This window comes from Anoplophora glabripennis, unplaced genomic scaffold, assembly GCF_000390285.2.
Source record: "Anoplophora glabripennis isolate ALB-LARVAE unplaced genomic scaffold, Agla_2.0 scaffold113, whole genome shotgun sequence".
In the NCBI taxonomy this organism is placed as follows: Eukaryota; Metazoa; Arthropoda; class Insecta; order Coleoptera; family Cerambycidae; genus Anoplophora; species Anoplophora glabripennis.
The window spans coordinates 740,928-757,759 of NW_019416240.1; the positions used below are offsets into that span (position 1 = coordinate 740,928).

The 16,832-nt window shown below is 32.4% G+C and overlaps 1 protein-coding gene across 1 annotated transcript in view; it reads left to right on the forward strand.

Moving 5' to 3' along the window:
* Positions 1-6,205: 6,205 nt before the first annotated feature.
* The window catches only part of LOC108905973 (mucin-3A-like), a 131,220-nt gene continuing 120,593 nt past the window's right edge, over positions 6,206-16,832 (forward strand). Inside the window, exon 1 of the mRNA XM_018709084.1 lies at positions 6,206-6,366. The gene's annotated coding sequence lies outside the window, so the exon portion shown is untranslated. The remainder of the gene's footprint in view (positions 6,367-16,832) is intronic.

Genomic DNA, 16,832 nt, shown 5'->3' on the forward strand with positions numbered 1-16,832 from the left:
CATGTAGTTTCGGATCCCTGATGTATGAGATCCATGTTGTCGTAGAGTTTCGTAATTATACATCCTCGCATTTCCAGGGTTATGGGGTTACCGGGTTATGAGGTTATGGGGTTATGGAAGCCTGCAAACTCACAGCCATGTGGATTCGGACCACTAATGTATGAGATCCATGTTCTCAAAGAGTTACGTAATTATATATCCTCACACTCCCAAGGTTATGGGGTTACTGGGTTATGGGGTTCTGGAGCCTGCCAACTGACAGTCATATAGTTTCGGATCCCTGATGTATGAGATCCATGTTGTCATAGAGTTTCGTAATTATATATCCTCGCATTTACAGGGTTATGGGGTTACCTGGTTATGGGGTGACTGGGTTATGGGGTTTTGGAAGTCTACCAACTCACAGTCATGTAGTTTCGGACCCCTGATGTATGAGATCCATATTGTCATAGAGTTTCGTAATTATACATCCTCGCATTTCCAGGGTTATGGCGTTACCGGGTTATGAGGAAACAGGAACTTATTCAGGCATTCAAATTTTACGAATTAATTAATATACTAATTATTTTCGTTTTTTCTGGGCTCCAATCTAATTTGAACCATTTTTTAAGTTAACCCTCACATAGTATTTTAAGAGTCGCTAAATCTTTCACTTTATAGGAAAAAAGTTAATAAATGTAATAGTTAGAATGAATTCGTAATTTGTTGGACCTGAAGGCCGACGCCTTCGATCAAGATGCCCCCTGGCCGTAAGCGACGTAAGTTTCCCTAAAACTGGACATGAACTTAAAAGTATGAACTCTTGAGTTTTTCTATAAACTCAGCGTCGGAATTTTTTTCTGGTTGTTAAGGATTCTGTGAACAAAATATTTCCTTTATCTTACTCAAGAATATGAGAAATTTGAAAAAATAATTCTATTATTTTCTTGAATAAATAAAGCGAAATGTTTTGTTCTTCTTTTCTCCTTTTCATTCTCTTCCTCTTCCTCTACTTCTAAGTCTTAAGTCTAAAATGAATAGTTCAATGCAGTGTGTGAAGAGAAGAATCCCACTTCTGATGTTAGATTTGGTGATTATTAAACAAAAATAAGCTTTCGAAAAGCCCTACACAAATCTTTGACTGTTTTTGTTCTTCAAAGTCTAAATTCGAATTTAAATGTTTCGTGCTGCTTTAATTTTAATAATATTTAAAAAGTTAAAATACTAAATTTTGCGTAGATATTTGTTCCTTCATTTACACTTGATATTAATTCAAAGAAATTACCGAGAGTTAGCGCCATTTAAATGATCTATATAATGGATTAGTTAATTATCCATGAAATAGTGGATAATTATGCATAAACCATCTAGTAGAAGTGGTTGGGATAAACATTTCTGTAAATTATAGTTTACTCAAATCGCTGCATCCTTTAATATACCATTTTGATGCATTTTAGCTTAGACATTTTTTGCATTTTTTGTTTTTGGAAGCAGGTCCGTAGTCAGACTGAAATTTAAATCAAGGGAGATTTTGGGAGTTGAAAGTATGTAAAGTTATTCATTGGTACTAAAACTAAGGGTAGAAACTAGAAACAATGTCTGAAAATGTAGATGCCTTCAAAATTAAGTGAAATTAGTGAACCTAGTGAACCAATTTGTAAAAAATGAAGTAAAAATTGTTCGAGACCGTTCAGAGACCAAGGAACTGAAAAATTTTTTAAAATCCTAGGTGCCTGCAGCTTTAGTTAGAGAGATGTGGATATATTGGTTTAAATGTTAAAATTGAATGCCCAGTAAGTGCAATCAAATTACAAAAAATTGAGTTTAAATTATTCAAAGCTCGTTCAGAGGAGGTTCAGAGGAGCAGAAGCCTTGTCTAAAAATCTAAACGCCTTAAAAACCAGAAGAAATAGTAAAAAATATATGGACGTATATTAGTTTATATGTTAAAATTAAAGGCCTAGGTAAGTGCAATAAAAAATTACCTTAAAACTATTCAGATTCCATTCAAAGGTTAGATTATGTTAAAAGGTTAGTTAAAACTAAAATCAGGAGCCCGAAAATTTGCAGCTTTAGTAATAAAAATGTTATGTGTAGAAACAGACTATGTAGAGGTTAGAGATGTTATAATTCGAAAAAAAAAGAGAGGAAAAGTGACAAAATAACCATTTTCGGAAGCAAAAAGTTGGGAAAATTGGAAGAAACTCGGAGAAAACTTCCTGATCCTTTCCTGGAGTGAAATTCAATAAATAAGAAAATAATATATGTTAATAAAAGTTTTACATTTTGGATGCCACAAATTAGCAAAAGGCAAATAAGTATAATATTTTATTTAAAATTCATAAAATTTGTCTAAACAAAGAGAAGAAACAAAATATCGGTTCTCTATGATCCAAAAAAATAATATTTAAAGTATATTTTGAGTTTTAACCAAATTTCGACAAAAAAGCATAATAAAAAAGTGGGTTCAGGAACCCCATTATTTTGTGAATTAAGATATTTATAGTCTTTTTCTGACTCTTGAGTTATCTGAGCACATGTCTGATGCTTCTGAATCTTCTGATTCTAGAGCTCTTCATCATTCTGAACATTTCAAAATAATAATATGTATTTTTCTCTAAAAGCAGAGCTGGTCTAATGATTTGTTTATTAAAATAATTTCTAAAGGTTAGTTTTATACGATATAATATAACATTTAAATTAGCAAGCAAAGTGGCTAGAACACCTTATATCTTGGACTGATAAAAGTTAAATTTTCCCTAATTTTTCATATTTTTCGAATATTTTTTTTGCACAATTTTTTCCGGAAATTTTACACCTCTATAGTCTGTTTGGAAATGAAAGAGAGCAATAAAACCCCGAGATAAGAACCGGCCATGGGCGTGGTAATATTTCGTTTCAGGTAATTATCGGGTAACACTAATGCTAACAAAAATGACAGGGATTGGAAAATCGACTATCTACAGACTTTTAAAGGAAACAAAAAATGAACAAGATACTGTAAATCCCCCAAAATCATCTACAGGGAGGTCAAAAGTCGTTATAGATGATTTCTTCAAAAATGTCATTCTCAGAAAAGTACACCCATTTTATTTTAAAAAAGAAATAACCAACGCTAAACAAAATTTTAAGTGAACTTTCAGAGGACAACGATTTGCCAAAAATCAGTAGAAGCAAATTATGGGCCGTCTTACGAGAGTTGAATTTTTGCTGGGAAAAGCAGAACAGGAAGTCAGTTCTTATCGATAAAGATGGAATTATTTGTTGGCGAAGATCCTACTTAAGACCAATTAGAAAATTCCGTGACGAAGGGAGGAATATTTATTATTTAGACGAAACTTGGGTCAACGAGGGATATACTGTAACAAAAGTATGGCAAGATAAAAATGTAAAAAGTTTTCGACAAGCATTTTTGGATGGACTTTCAACAGGGTTCAAGGCACCTTCAGGTAAAGGGCGAGGATTAATAGTAACACATATAGGTAGTGCCAGTGGTTTTGTAGATGGCGGTTTACTTTTATTTGAATCTAAAAATACAGGTGACTATCACGAAGACATGAACGCAGATGTTTTTGAAGAGTATTTTACACAGATGTTGGATCTTATTCCTCCGGGGTCTGTAATTGTCATGGATAATGCCAGTTACCATTCACGGCAGACCGAGCGGACGCTTACGACTGCTTGGAGGAAAACCGATATAATTCAATGGTTATCCGGAAAAAACATTTCTTTTGAAACAAATATGGTGAAAAAGGAACTTTTGACACTTGTCAATCTTAATAAAGATCAGAAAAAATATGTTATCGATGAAATGGCAACAAATCGCCAAATAACGGTACTACGGTTACCACCTTATCACTGTGAACTTAACCCAATCGAATTAGTCTGGGCGCAGGTAAAAGGAGATGTAGGGCGAAATAATACGACGTTTAAACTGTGACGTGAAAATTTTGTTAAAAAATTCCTTGGAACGAGTAACTGCAGATAACTGGCAAAGATGTATACATCATGTACAAAAAGAAGAGGAGAAAATGTGGGAACTCGATAATTTATTTGACGTTACTGTGGAACCTATCGTTATCAATCTAGGAGTCGAAGATAATTCATCAGAATATTCAGAGGATGAATTTTAATATACCTACTTTTTTATTTTCTTTATTGTACATTTATACAACACTACATTTACTCACCATAATTTGAATTTTCAAAATACATATATTTTTGCGTGGAATAAAAGTCTATTCATTAAATTTAAATAAATATTTTGATAATAATATTGAATAATTTTATTTGAATTACTAAAAATCCTCTTAACCCGGTTATGATGCTTAAAGTAGCCTCATGTTTTGAAATGCTGTTTTTATATTGTTTACTTATAAGAGAAATAGACCGAGAAATTGAAGCGGCATAGACAAAGACGGATTGTCTGGGATTAAATTTTAGCTACCTGCTACAATTTAGTACAACCCGGTCACACAAAGTTTTTTTAAAAGTACTTATCTATACCGATAATACATAATATAAAAATATTGAATATAAGCACCAGTACTACATTTATTTACGATTTGCATACATAATAAGCTTTTATTACTCTCTTTCATTTCTAAACAGACTATAGTAGACTGTCCTCTAACTTTGTTTTTATAATAATACAGGTTAATTTATTTTTCTTTTTCGAGTGATTTGTTTAGTGTATTTTCTACATATCAATACAATTTCATTTTAATTCTAATCTACTTGAATTTACTTATAGTTGTAAAAAAATCATTTTTTATAGAAACTACAATTGCTGCATCGCACGTTAAATATGAAGGCATACTAGGTATAGCAAATGTTAAATTAAGATGAAATTAACATTTAATACTAAAATGAACCATATTTGACAACAACGGTTTATACAGGGTGTAAGAAGTTTGACTGCCATTACTTCAGCATGAGATAGAGTAATCATAAATGAACAAAAAGCGAGTACTAATATTGGGGAGTTTCATCACAACGTGGCGACAGCGCTTAACCTAATGTTACACAGCTAATGCACACCACGTGTGCACGCGGCAGACTTGTCCTACGGAAAAAATGTAAACAACTAGTATTGCGAAACATTTAGTAAATTTAAGAGAATTGTTTTCCAGTTTTTAAATAAATAAAATAAAATCTATCGATTTTGTAGTACAAAGATAGTGATGTGCTTAAATTTTAGCGCGAATTTTAGTAATTATGAATCTCTTAAAACAGGAACTTAACTTTTAATCACATTATGAGTTTGAAAAATATGTAATTAAAGTACCCAAAGATTCACGTCATCCAAATAATCATACGTATTAAAAATAATTTAGGTACTTACCAAAAAGCAAAATTAAGTAATTTTTAATCACACAAATACAAAACAAACTATAACATATGCTCAAAATGTCCACCGCCATTTTCGATGCACGCACGACACTTTCGAATCCAATTTTCGCGTACTCGCTGGAAAACACCTCAAGAAAAGGAAATAGTGGTGCGCAAAAAACACTCCAACACGGTCCAATTCCAGATACCAACACCAACTGAAATGCGTATTGATGGACAGCTTAGTACCTCCTGTTATCCGCACCGCCTTTGTCACATTGCTTGATATGAATTTTATCGAATTTTAAATTTATTACAACGCTAATTATTCTTTAGAATTAAGCATACAGAGGTGATAAACATTGTATTTTATGGTACGCAATTATGTCAATATTCCTCAATTAATCGAACTTTTGTACATCAAGTTGGAGATTTTGATAATTTTTGTCTCGGAAATGGTTGAGTTTAGGACCCATGTCATATTATAAGGTTTTTTTTGTTTATTTTAATGTATTCCACCGTCTGTTAAAATTAAGGCAGTCAAACTTCTAATACCCTGTATAAGGACATTGCCAATGTTAAGTACTCTAATCTGCCCCTGAGTGCGATCAAATTATAAAAAATAAAAATTCAGATAATTCCGTTTGAATGATCTAGGCGCCTTGAGAACTTTCAGAATACAGTGCCGGACTTTGGCTTTTAAGGTCCCTAGGCCCTACGGATAAAACGGACCCCCGCAGAAAGGACGAATGGACAACGAACATATTTCCGTGAATATCAAAACTCCGCCGACAGTAAGCTCAAGATCAAAATTTGCATCCCGAGCGCCGTCGAGAAAGCTCGATGGTTCTTCGGCGAGCACTTTCATATGTCTTTCATTCGCCGTCAACCTCGACAACGCTAGCCACCAGCTGGCCGCGATGTTGCTGTAGAACTCCGAGAGATACGTATGTCGCGATGTGCTGCCGCTATCTGGCGCGTCTCGGTGAAGTTATTTAGTGCCTAGTATGATGGAACCTGGAAGTAACCCAGTTGATGAGGACTTACTTAAAAAGTGTGAGTTGCTACCCCTTTGTGAGTTTAGATTGCTTTGGGAATCCCTCGCCTGTCAGTGTGGTGACAGTTCAACAAACAAAATAACTCGCCCTTGCTACTCGATCAATTTCTTTCTCGCAAACTAGGCCGACTATTTGAAATTATTAATTTATGGAAATTTGTTCTGTTACGAAGTCATTGTAATACAGGAATAGGTAACACAATTGTTGGGAAAAAGTAGTGTAGCGGATTTGAACGCTCCAATGGGTTTTAAAGGTTAAAAACTGGCTCGAAAAAGTTATTATAATAATACGCTACAGCGGTAATCGTATTTTTTGATAGTTTGTTGTGAATTTTGCGGAGGAATTTAGAAAAGCGAAACTGCGACTCTTTTCTATAAAAGTTACCAAGCAAAGAAAGTTGCTTGACTTGACTACGATGAAAAGTTCAAGAGAAATAAATATGCAGAATTATGTAAAAAAGTTATTAAATGAGGATGCATGCAGATATTACGAAATAATTTTCGAGTGGGGGTGGTTTGCCAAGGATTCGATTTAAACGGTTTCGATGAAAAGTGAAAGTTACAAGTCTAGTGCTACATTTTTTTTTCTATAAATTTTGGAATTCAGCAGAATTGTATATATTTACCAGGGATTTTATTTTTTTCTGTTATATGTTGTTTTTATGTGCCAAAACATTTCAAACAGTATAAAGGTGACCTTTAGCCCAAATACCAATTTAGAATTTAAAAAAGTACCAAGGCTGTTCAAGGACCCATCGTTTGCAATAACTACATTGATTTTAATGCAACATTACTTAGCTGAATATTATAGTTCCAGTTACATTTTTTAATGGTAACAGAAACGACCTTGTTTCCATCTTTTTATTCTCTAGAACTTTATAGAAATATTTTTGCATAATTACTTACCTATAGTATTAGAAATCGGTTTCAAAATAGTTTATAATGTGAATTGCGACAATATTTTGCATACAATTGTTTATAAGCAATTAGGAATGATTTAAAACGTTTACACAAGTACAATCAGATCAATTCTTGTTAGAAAATAAATCATTACTTTTTTTATGTTGTATGACGATAAACGTCTACGAAATTCTATTGATTTCGTAAGATATTCCGATGTACTGGAGAAAACTTTAAATTCAATTCTGCAAGGCTATAAATCAAAGACAGTTTTATAGTCGGCAAGCTGTTGCCATGGTAACCAGGTTGATGGCCAGTAAATGTCAAAATTTGTATTTGATTAATTTATTCAAAGTGAAATAAAAATACTTCTTTGATTTTTATCTTAGTCTTATAAATTACAGATTTTTTTTTCAAATTTTAGGTGACCGTAACTTCTTCCTAGAGCCGCACCTGTCGGCATAAACAGTTTAATTTGTTACTTATTGCTATTTTCCAAATTCTGAATTTTTAATATATCCTGCAGTCCTAAATACTTACATAATCTCTATATCATTGTGGTACAAATTATTATTATTAAAACCAAACGGAATCTCTTAGCATAAATTAAAATATATCTATATACATATAAGTACATTATTGGTAAATTTTGGAAAGCGCAAATTCAAATTTATTCCTGGTCGTGCTGGATTTACTAGTTATTTTAAGATTTCGATATTGCGCAAGATAGTGGTAATTACTGTTTTCGATGCAACTGTGTTTATAAAAATAAGCTGCATGGATAATAAGGTTAGTGGCGCGCTGTTTGCTTCGCTCGATTATGTCTTGTAAGGATTAAGGGCCGGTTTATTGGTGGTTACACAACTAACACTTTTTATGTAAAGTAAAACTTGAATTTATAAACACATTTTTACTAAGATAACAGTCATTTTTAGAAACAAATGTTGACTAAAATAGAAGATTCTAAAATTAAATTGTAGTAAACCTCATGAAATTTACTTTTCCAAAATTTTAGCTGAACAATTTTCAGACCTGTTGCCACGTTGTCGGTTTAGGTTTCTTGACCTTTCGAGACATATCGCTCTTCTTCAGAAGAAATACGAGAGTTTCTATAAAACTCACGAAAACTCGTGATCAGGAAAGCTCTTGATCTAAAGTGAAATACAACAAGGCACGGCTTTCTTTTTCATCGTGTATAACGCAAATATTTGTCATAATGGCTAAGATCATTTCAAATTTCAGTAGTATTGTTGTAAAGTTGAATTAAAAAATATTTGTGAAACTGTTTTGAGAAAATAATAAAATAAGTTCTTTTTTCGAATTTTCCACCAAATCATAGAAATAATTAGGCAATTTTTACTCGAAAATGTGTTTCTCTTGCACCTTGTTCTAAAATATTCTCAGTCTTTACTACTGACTAATAATTGGTTGAGGCCAGAGTTCCAAAATTACCGGAAAATTGGATGGTGGATTTTTTCCTAGAAACAAATGGAGAAAATAAAAATTCTAAAAATTAAATTTTGTTAAAAACTAGGATTGTATCATTATAAATAATATATACATACATACATGGTGATTCCTTTTTAAACATACTAATAATAGAGGACTTGATTTTGAATAAAACGTGAACATAGGTCATTTAAATTTTTTTAATCATTTTTTGATTGCATCTCAAAAACATGAACATTTTTGTTCGAAATTAAGTCCACTATCAACTTTTAGCTCCTTTAAAAAGGGAACATCCTGTAAATTAAAAAAAAACTTATTTAAATATATATATATATATATATATATATAAATATTTAAAAAAATAAGAATCAGATCATTTCTGTCTTTAGAAGAAACTGCTAAAGATTCATAATATGTTCAGAATTACAGCATATTGCTCTAGAGAATCAGAAGCATCAGGTATGAAATCTGAAGATCTTTCTTGAAGTAAATTTGCAAATTATTGTTTTTTCTGAGCTTGTTTTTTTAATTTGCTTGTATGTTGAAATTTGATTAAGAAAACTTTATATTTTGTTTTTTTTTTAGTTATCTAGAACTAATTTTTGTTCCTGTCCGTTTTCTACTTATGAAGAATTAGGACTGTTTTTTTTTCCGTTTTAAATAAAAAATATTATGTCTATTAATTTGTGCTGCAGTTCTACTAGGAGTAGTTTCAGATCTCGATTCCGAATATACAGAGTGATTCAAAACTTATCAAAAAAAAATTTGAATGTACAGGGGACTCTTACAAATACAATTTTGTAAAAAAAATAAAAAAGGTCAGTTCAAAATGATTTAACAATACACTTCTGCTCGTCACTGGAAACTGGTTCACTGTAAAACCTGAACCTACACTAGGCAAAGGATGCAGTCGGAGACCGACACGGCGGCAAAGTGTAAAAAAATAAAGGAACAAGAAATTTAAAGAATTTCTTTCCCACGGAAAGAAATAAAGAAAATTTTATACACCTATTTTATATCGGCGAATTCAACTACTTTTGCTGCTATTATTATTAATCAATAAAATTAATTTGTGGTTTTAATTAATAAAACAATTAGACATACCTGATGTTTCAAACACTGTTCAAAATTTTGTCCACCGACGTGTAAACATATTTGGGACTGTCTTACCAATACCACCATCACACAAATGCTTCACCATAACGCAAATGTTGTTTTGCTTCACCTTAAATTAAAACAATATCTATCAACTCCCGAGTTGCTATACCTACACGTAAACCATTTTTGACACTTGAAAAACTAATGTAAACACTATCGCGAAAACGTAAGTACTAACATCGGATTTCAGTATTTGGAATCGTCTGGGGCCACGTAGATCACCCTGTATAAGTTGTATTAAAATATGTTATTTTCGTATTCGCTTGCAAAATATATGAGAAAAGTAGTTTAATAAGTATTTTAAGAACTGTCATTCCGTGTTTCTTAAATTTTTCGCTTTTTACAATTTTTTTTCAAATATGGAAAAAGGAAAAATGTTTGTTTCCAATATTTTCTGTTTTTCTTCGGAATTATGAAATATCTATTTTCTCAATAGGTATAGCTAACTTAGGTGACAATCCTAAAATAATTGCTGAACGTTTCTAAAAAAATATTTTAATAGCTTTTATAAATCTCATGATTTTTCGGTCTTTTTTACGTCTCTTGCTTGATGTCGCAATATTTTCAAAAGACTTAAGCGAATTTAAGAGACCTTTACGCCAAAAAAAAGCAAATGAAAGTAAATCCATTAAGCCGCGTTTCGAAACAGCGGGGACAAATGAAATTAGCGTCGCCGCCTGTGTCGTTTAAAATACTTAAAACGTGATAACGAGTTTATTTGGAATTACCCGTATTATTAGCCCGTAAAAAGCCGCAGAAAAGCCTGCAGCGCTGGTTGGCATTTTTATTGGTGCTATCCGAAAATAACAAGCGCACAAACAATTAAAGTCGCCAGCGGACTAGTCGCAGTGATTTATTTTTTTTTTGCAGAACAAAATATGAAACTGCAAATTCTAATTTAATTACGTGAAGCAAAAAACCATAACAAATAACAGTATTAATTAAATATGGGAAATATACAGGGTGTAAGAAGTTTGACTGCCATTACTTCAGCATGAGACAGAATAATCATAAATGAACAAAAAAGTTGTATATTACAGGGGCGTAAGATGAACAGTTTTCAAAATACAGCGAGTATTAATATTGAGGAGTTTCATCACAATGTGACAACAGCGCTACACAGCTGATGCACACCACGTGTGCACGCGGCAGACTTGTCCTACGGAAAAAATGTAAACAACTATTATTGTGAAACATTTAGTAAACAAGACAATTGTTTTCCAGTTTTTAAATAAATAAAATAAAATGTATCAATTTTATAGTACGAAAGTATAGTTGTGCTTAAATTTTAACTCGATTATGAATCTCTTAAAACAGGAACTTCACTTTTAATCAAATTATGAATTTGAAGATATGTATTTAAAGTACCCAAAGATTCACGTCATCCAAATAATCATACGTATTAAAAATAATTTAGGTACTTACCAAAAATTCAGTAATTTTTAAACGCACAAGTACAAAACAGATTACAACATATGTTCAAAATGTCCATCACCGTTTTCGATACACGCACGACACCTTCGAATCCAATTTTCGTGCACTCGCCGGAAAACACTTCAAGAAAAGGAAACAGTGGTACGCAAAAAACACTCAGACTCGGGCCAATTCCAGATACCAACTGAATTGCGTAATGCTGGACAGCTTAGTACCTCGTAATTGCACTTGCATAAATAGATAAAGAAAATTCTTTCTTGTTAAGCTCTTAACGTGTGTATTTTTTATTTATTTATACTGCATACATACAGACAAAGGGACAGTCCAATTATATGTATACAGTTGAAAAATGTTAGCTAATATAAAAACTAGTTAAAAATAATGTATAAACAACCAGATACATGCAAAATACAATGTAAAAAGAGAACAAAGAAAGAAAACAAAAAAATGTCAATTAAAATGTACATAAAATACCCAATCGTATGTATACGTATCATAAGTATGAGAGTAGCTTAGTCCGACATTAAAAATATCAATATCGTATGTTCTTAACAAATTATTCACCGTACACAGACACTGTTCCAGGGGTGAATTAATATATATAATATTTTAAAAAGTCTATATCTAGTTCGCATTCTCATATCGGGTACATTAATATTAATAGACGCCAACAAATCGGGAACAACAATCTGACTATGTAAAATATTATAAGCGAACAAAATCTGAGCCTTTTCTCTTCTCCTATCCAAAGAGGTCACACCAAACTCTGCTCGTTGATATGATACCATGAACGGGTACACTCCATACTTTTTAACATAATATTTTGACCTTAAAAGCTTCTTCTGTATTTTCTCTATTGTGTCCTTATTACTGGTAGCTTGTGGGTTCCAAATCACACTGCAATACTCCAATTTTGATCTTACAAATGTATTGAATAGCCTTATAACTGTGTTAGATTTAAACTCTTGGCTAGTCCTAAGAACAAAACCGAGCTTCCTCTAACATTCAGCTGTTAAACTTGTAATATGCTCATTAAATGTAAAATTTTTGCTAAAAATTACACCTAGGTCCCTTATTCTATTCAGAGGCTCTATCTCAACACCATTCACCATATATACTCCCAATATAGGGTATTTCTTCCGTGTATATGATACTAGTTTACATTTCGCCTCATAAAAGCAATGGTCCCAATATGGACCCTTGAGGTACACCGGAAGTTGACACAAAAGTTTCAGATTCTGCACTATTAAATTTCACAAAGTTTATCCGATCAGTCAGATAAGTTCTAATAAACTGTATCAAATCTACGCTAAAATAATAAGAGTTCAATTTCCATAATATAATGTTTTGGTTGACTCTTTCAAAGGCCTTCGCCAAGTCAGTATAAACAGTATCAATCTGGGAATTATATAAATTTTCTGTAATGTAGGCACTGAACGTACATAAATTAGTAGCGGTAGATCTTTTATTTAAAAAGCCATGTTGTTCTTCTGACAATATTTGTGTCACATGTGTATATATCCTATTATATATTACCCGTTCAAGTATTTTGGATATTGAAGGTAGCATTGTTATAGGTCGATAGTTTGTAATCAGACTAGTGTGTCCTGATTTGTGTACAGGCGTTATTCGCTCTATCTTAAAGAAGTCTGGAAATTTTTTGGCCTTCAATGCTCTGTTGAATATAGTTTGCAATGGTAATGCAATAATGTCAGCGTACGCTTTAAAAAAGTATGAAGGTAATCCATCTACACCTATTGAAGTCTGTGGTCTGTTGATTTATAAAAATAGAAAGTTTTAAGTACATAAAAGTATATATATATTTTTAATTTTGTATTATCGATATTGTTATTTTCAAAAGCTTGAATTTTTGACTTAGTCGCGGAACCACCAGAGATGTTGTGGAGAACCCCTGGGTTCCGCGAAATACAGTTTGAATACCGCTGATCTAACGGAACAGGTAACTACAAGTAGTTTTCTTATTATTAAGAGATGTATATAAATGGAAATACGGAATGACCCAAAATACACTATATCTCACGGAAGGCCAATAGGCTCTTAAAATTAGAATTACAAAATTATAGAACAATATCGGGAAAACTCCCTTTATTTTGTGCCCATACATATTCGTTCACCTTACAGTTTTCTGCTATTTCATACAGTATATTGGAAATACTTATATATAAAGGGTGTCCCGGTACTTGATAATTTAATAGGTCTACGTTTTTGATAAACGTCTGAATAAACATCGATATTTGGAGTTGCATACTTTAACTTATTGTTTTTTTTGTTTGTCAAATTTTGTTAGTGAAAATTACATTAGCAGACCGTAATATTTTCCAGGCTATTATTTTAAAAATATGTACGGTTCTAACATAGTAATTATATGTGCAATTAAAAATTAAAAACAAAAATGGTGGAGGCGCCGCTCGATGTGCACTGTGACATAAAACCACAAATATTTCCTAAACTGTTAATTTTACCGAGTTGAACTAAGAGGATATTATAGTTGACAAATTTTCAAGTAACTTATTTTTGATGCAAACAGATTGCGATCGTCATGTATGCAAAAATTCTGGGTTGTTAACCTTTGAGCATTGTCCGTCCCTGGCGTTCTGGGCATAATGAAGTTTCATTTACAACATCAAAAACAAGCTGTAGATACGCATGTGTTATCGATCACCAAATTTGTATTATGCGGAAGTTAATAGTTTAGAGACTGTAAATAAAAAGAACTTTTTAATTTTCACCTTTGAGGACCCGTAACTTGTTAACGAAAGCCTGTATGAAAAAAAAAATATATATGAAGAACTGATATTATTTTGACCTCATCTATTTATACTCGACTTTTTTGTATCAATACCGAAAACAATGTATTCAATTTCTCTCTCACATTTTCCTCATTATTTGTCACGATATTTTGGTAATAGCTGTTTTACATTGACAATTTATTCATGAATAAATTGACGAAGTTTTTCATGAATTAATTCACGAATTTATTGGTAAACAGTGTGGTTTTACACTGCTACAGGCTTTGTCAAGTTTTTTGACGTATGAATCAGTTCTACCAATGAATAAAAGAAGCAAATAAATTTCAAAAATGACCTTTCCACTAATAATTGTAGTGATACAACAGCGGTATCGTTCCGACACATATTATTATATAAATATTAGTTTTTGTAAGTAACAAATCAGTAAAAACAATGCAAAACTAGTACGACGCCACACAATTATTTACATATTCCAATAACATAACCTCATTACTGATCTGAGGCTGGAAATCTGTTGGATTGGTACTTCTGAACTTCACGAAGAAATTGACGAAAATTAGAACATGCTCTAATTCGTCAAGAACTTGATGAATAAATTCATTAATTTATTTGACAGCGGATTTGGTGTATTACACTTGTCCAATTTCTTGATGAAGCGACTTCATGAATTAATTGATCAATAAATTGTCAATGTAAATCAGCTATAACACATTTTTTAATATTATTTTAGCAATATTTAGTGTTATATCTGATATTTTCGAAGTGCCATTCTGTATTAATACCACGATTCCTTACAGTAATTATAAAGAATTAAAAATGTTAGATTTCAGGACATTTCAATACAAAACAGTAACTGTTATAAAAAGGACGATTACATTTTATTTTGCACTACATATATGTAAATTGAAAGTGCCGATTCTTGCAAGCGAGTTAAATTTCAGTCAGATCCAGTGCTGTCAGTTATCGTAACTTTTAGTTCTGGGTGTTCAATGAGGCTGCTGCTGTAATAAAATTGGTTTAAGTTTACTGCGTACGTTGTATTATTGGCAAATTCCGTAGGCTCTGCTGAAGATGGTAACAATTTAGTTGAATATACATAGAATCTTCTATGTATGTCTTCGCCATCGTACTAGAATGCCACACCCCATGTCGCTTAATGGTGGTAATATCGGCCCCGGCGTCGGCTAACAGAGTGGAGGAAGAACGTCTAAAGCAGTATCTTGTATAAGTTTCCGGATGAGGCAAATTGAGATAAGTTGCTATTTCTCTTGGTACATTCCTTATTTTGTTGACGCCAACCACTTGGTTAACACAACCTTTTTTGTGTTCTTAACAAATTATTCACCGTAAACTGACACTGTTCTAGGGATGAATTAATATTAAATATATTAAAAAGTCTACAGGGTCGGAAAGTCACCATGGTTCATCGGCCGTTACGTGAGAGCGATAAAGAAAGTCATAGAAATCCGTGCGATAGAGAAAGATGGCTATAATGAAAGCATCTAATAGTCACCGCCCATTTCGCCCTTCCCTAACATACTTCACAAAAAATCTTCCGACTTGTAGTAACTGCCGTATAGTATTTGCAGTATATCTTCATTTGGTTTGGACTTGAAATCACAAAACATCTCGGAGTATGAGTTTTGGAATCAGGAATTCTTATAATAATAATTGAATCTTTGTCTTCTATATCATCGATCGTTATCTTTAGTAGCTCATCTCTTCTCAAATCTCCACAAACACCAGTTATTAAAACGACTTGAAAAGTTGTCCAAAATTAGTTGAATCGATCGATTTATACAGGGTGTTCCTAAATAAGTGTCGCAACGGAAAACTGTAAATTCCTCTTGAAAAAAGAAACAATGTTTTCCTCTTCCATTTTTCTCTCCGGGCTTTCGTTTTCGAGATACACGGTGTCAAAATTTTAATTTTTTTTTAGTTTTTCGCCCAGAACTGAGATTTTGTACACACATTACCACTATTAATAGCTACTTTTTCGCACCCTTCTCGAATTCATTGGACGTGCCAGTGGTGGAGATTTTAAGGTATCGTAAAGGTTTTTGCCCCCCTAAATTTTACGCCACTGGAAAAATTGACTTTTGACAGCAAATTCTAAAGCGCCAATGAATTTTACACAATAAGAGTTCTCTTGGTTCATTGCTCTAAAGTCAACCGTTTTCAAGAAAAATGACTTTTTATGAACAAAAGCAAACATTTTGCTAACGTTTCGAAAATCTTTTGTAATTCAAAAAATAGGTAGTAATAATTAACAATTTTAACGAAATTTAACAACAGATAGGATTTTAACTTTTTTTTATCAATTTGGCGAGTAAAATTTACAGAAACTGTTCAAAATTACGTCCGTTGGCTTGAATGCACGCATTACATCTTCTAATCATGTTTCTTTCTGCCGCTGCGGTTTCACCTCTATCGGTCAACTTTTCGATAGTATTGACATGGATTTCATAAACGATGCATTTCGTTCTCCGGATGTTCTGTTCAGTTACTTGCACTTGCAAAATGTTCAAAATGCAAAATGCAAAATGTAAAAAATTTTCGAAACGTTAGCAAAATGTTTGCTTTTGTTCATAAAAAGTCATTTTTCTTGAAAACGGTTGACTTTAGAGCAATGAACCAAGAGAACTCTTATTGTGTAAAATTCATTGGCGCTTTAGAATTTGCTGTCAAAAGTCAATTTTTCCAGTGGCGTAAAATTTAGGGGGGGAAAAACCCTTACGATACCTTAAAATCTC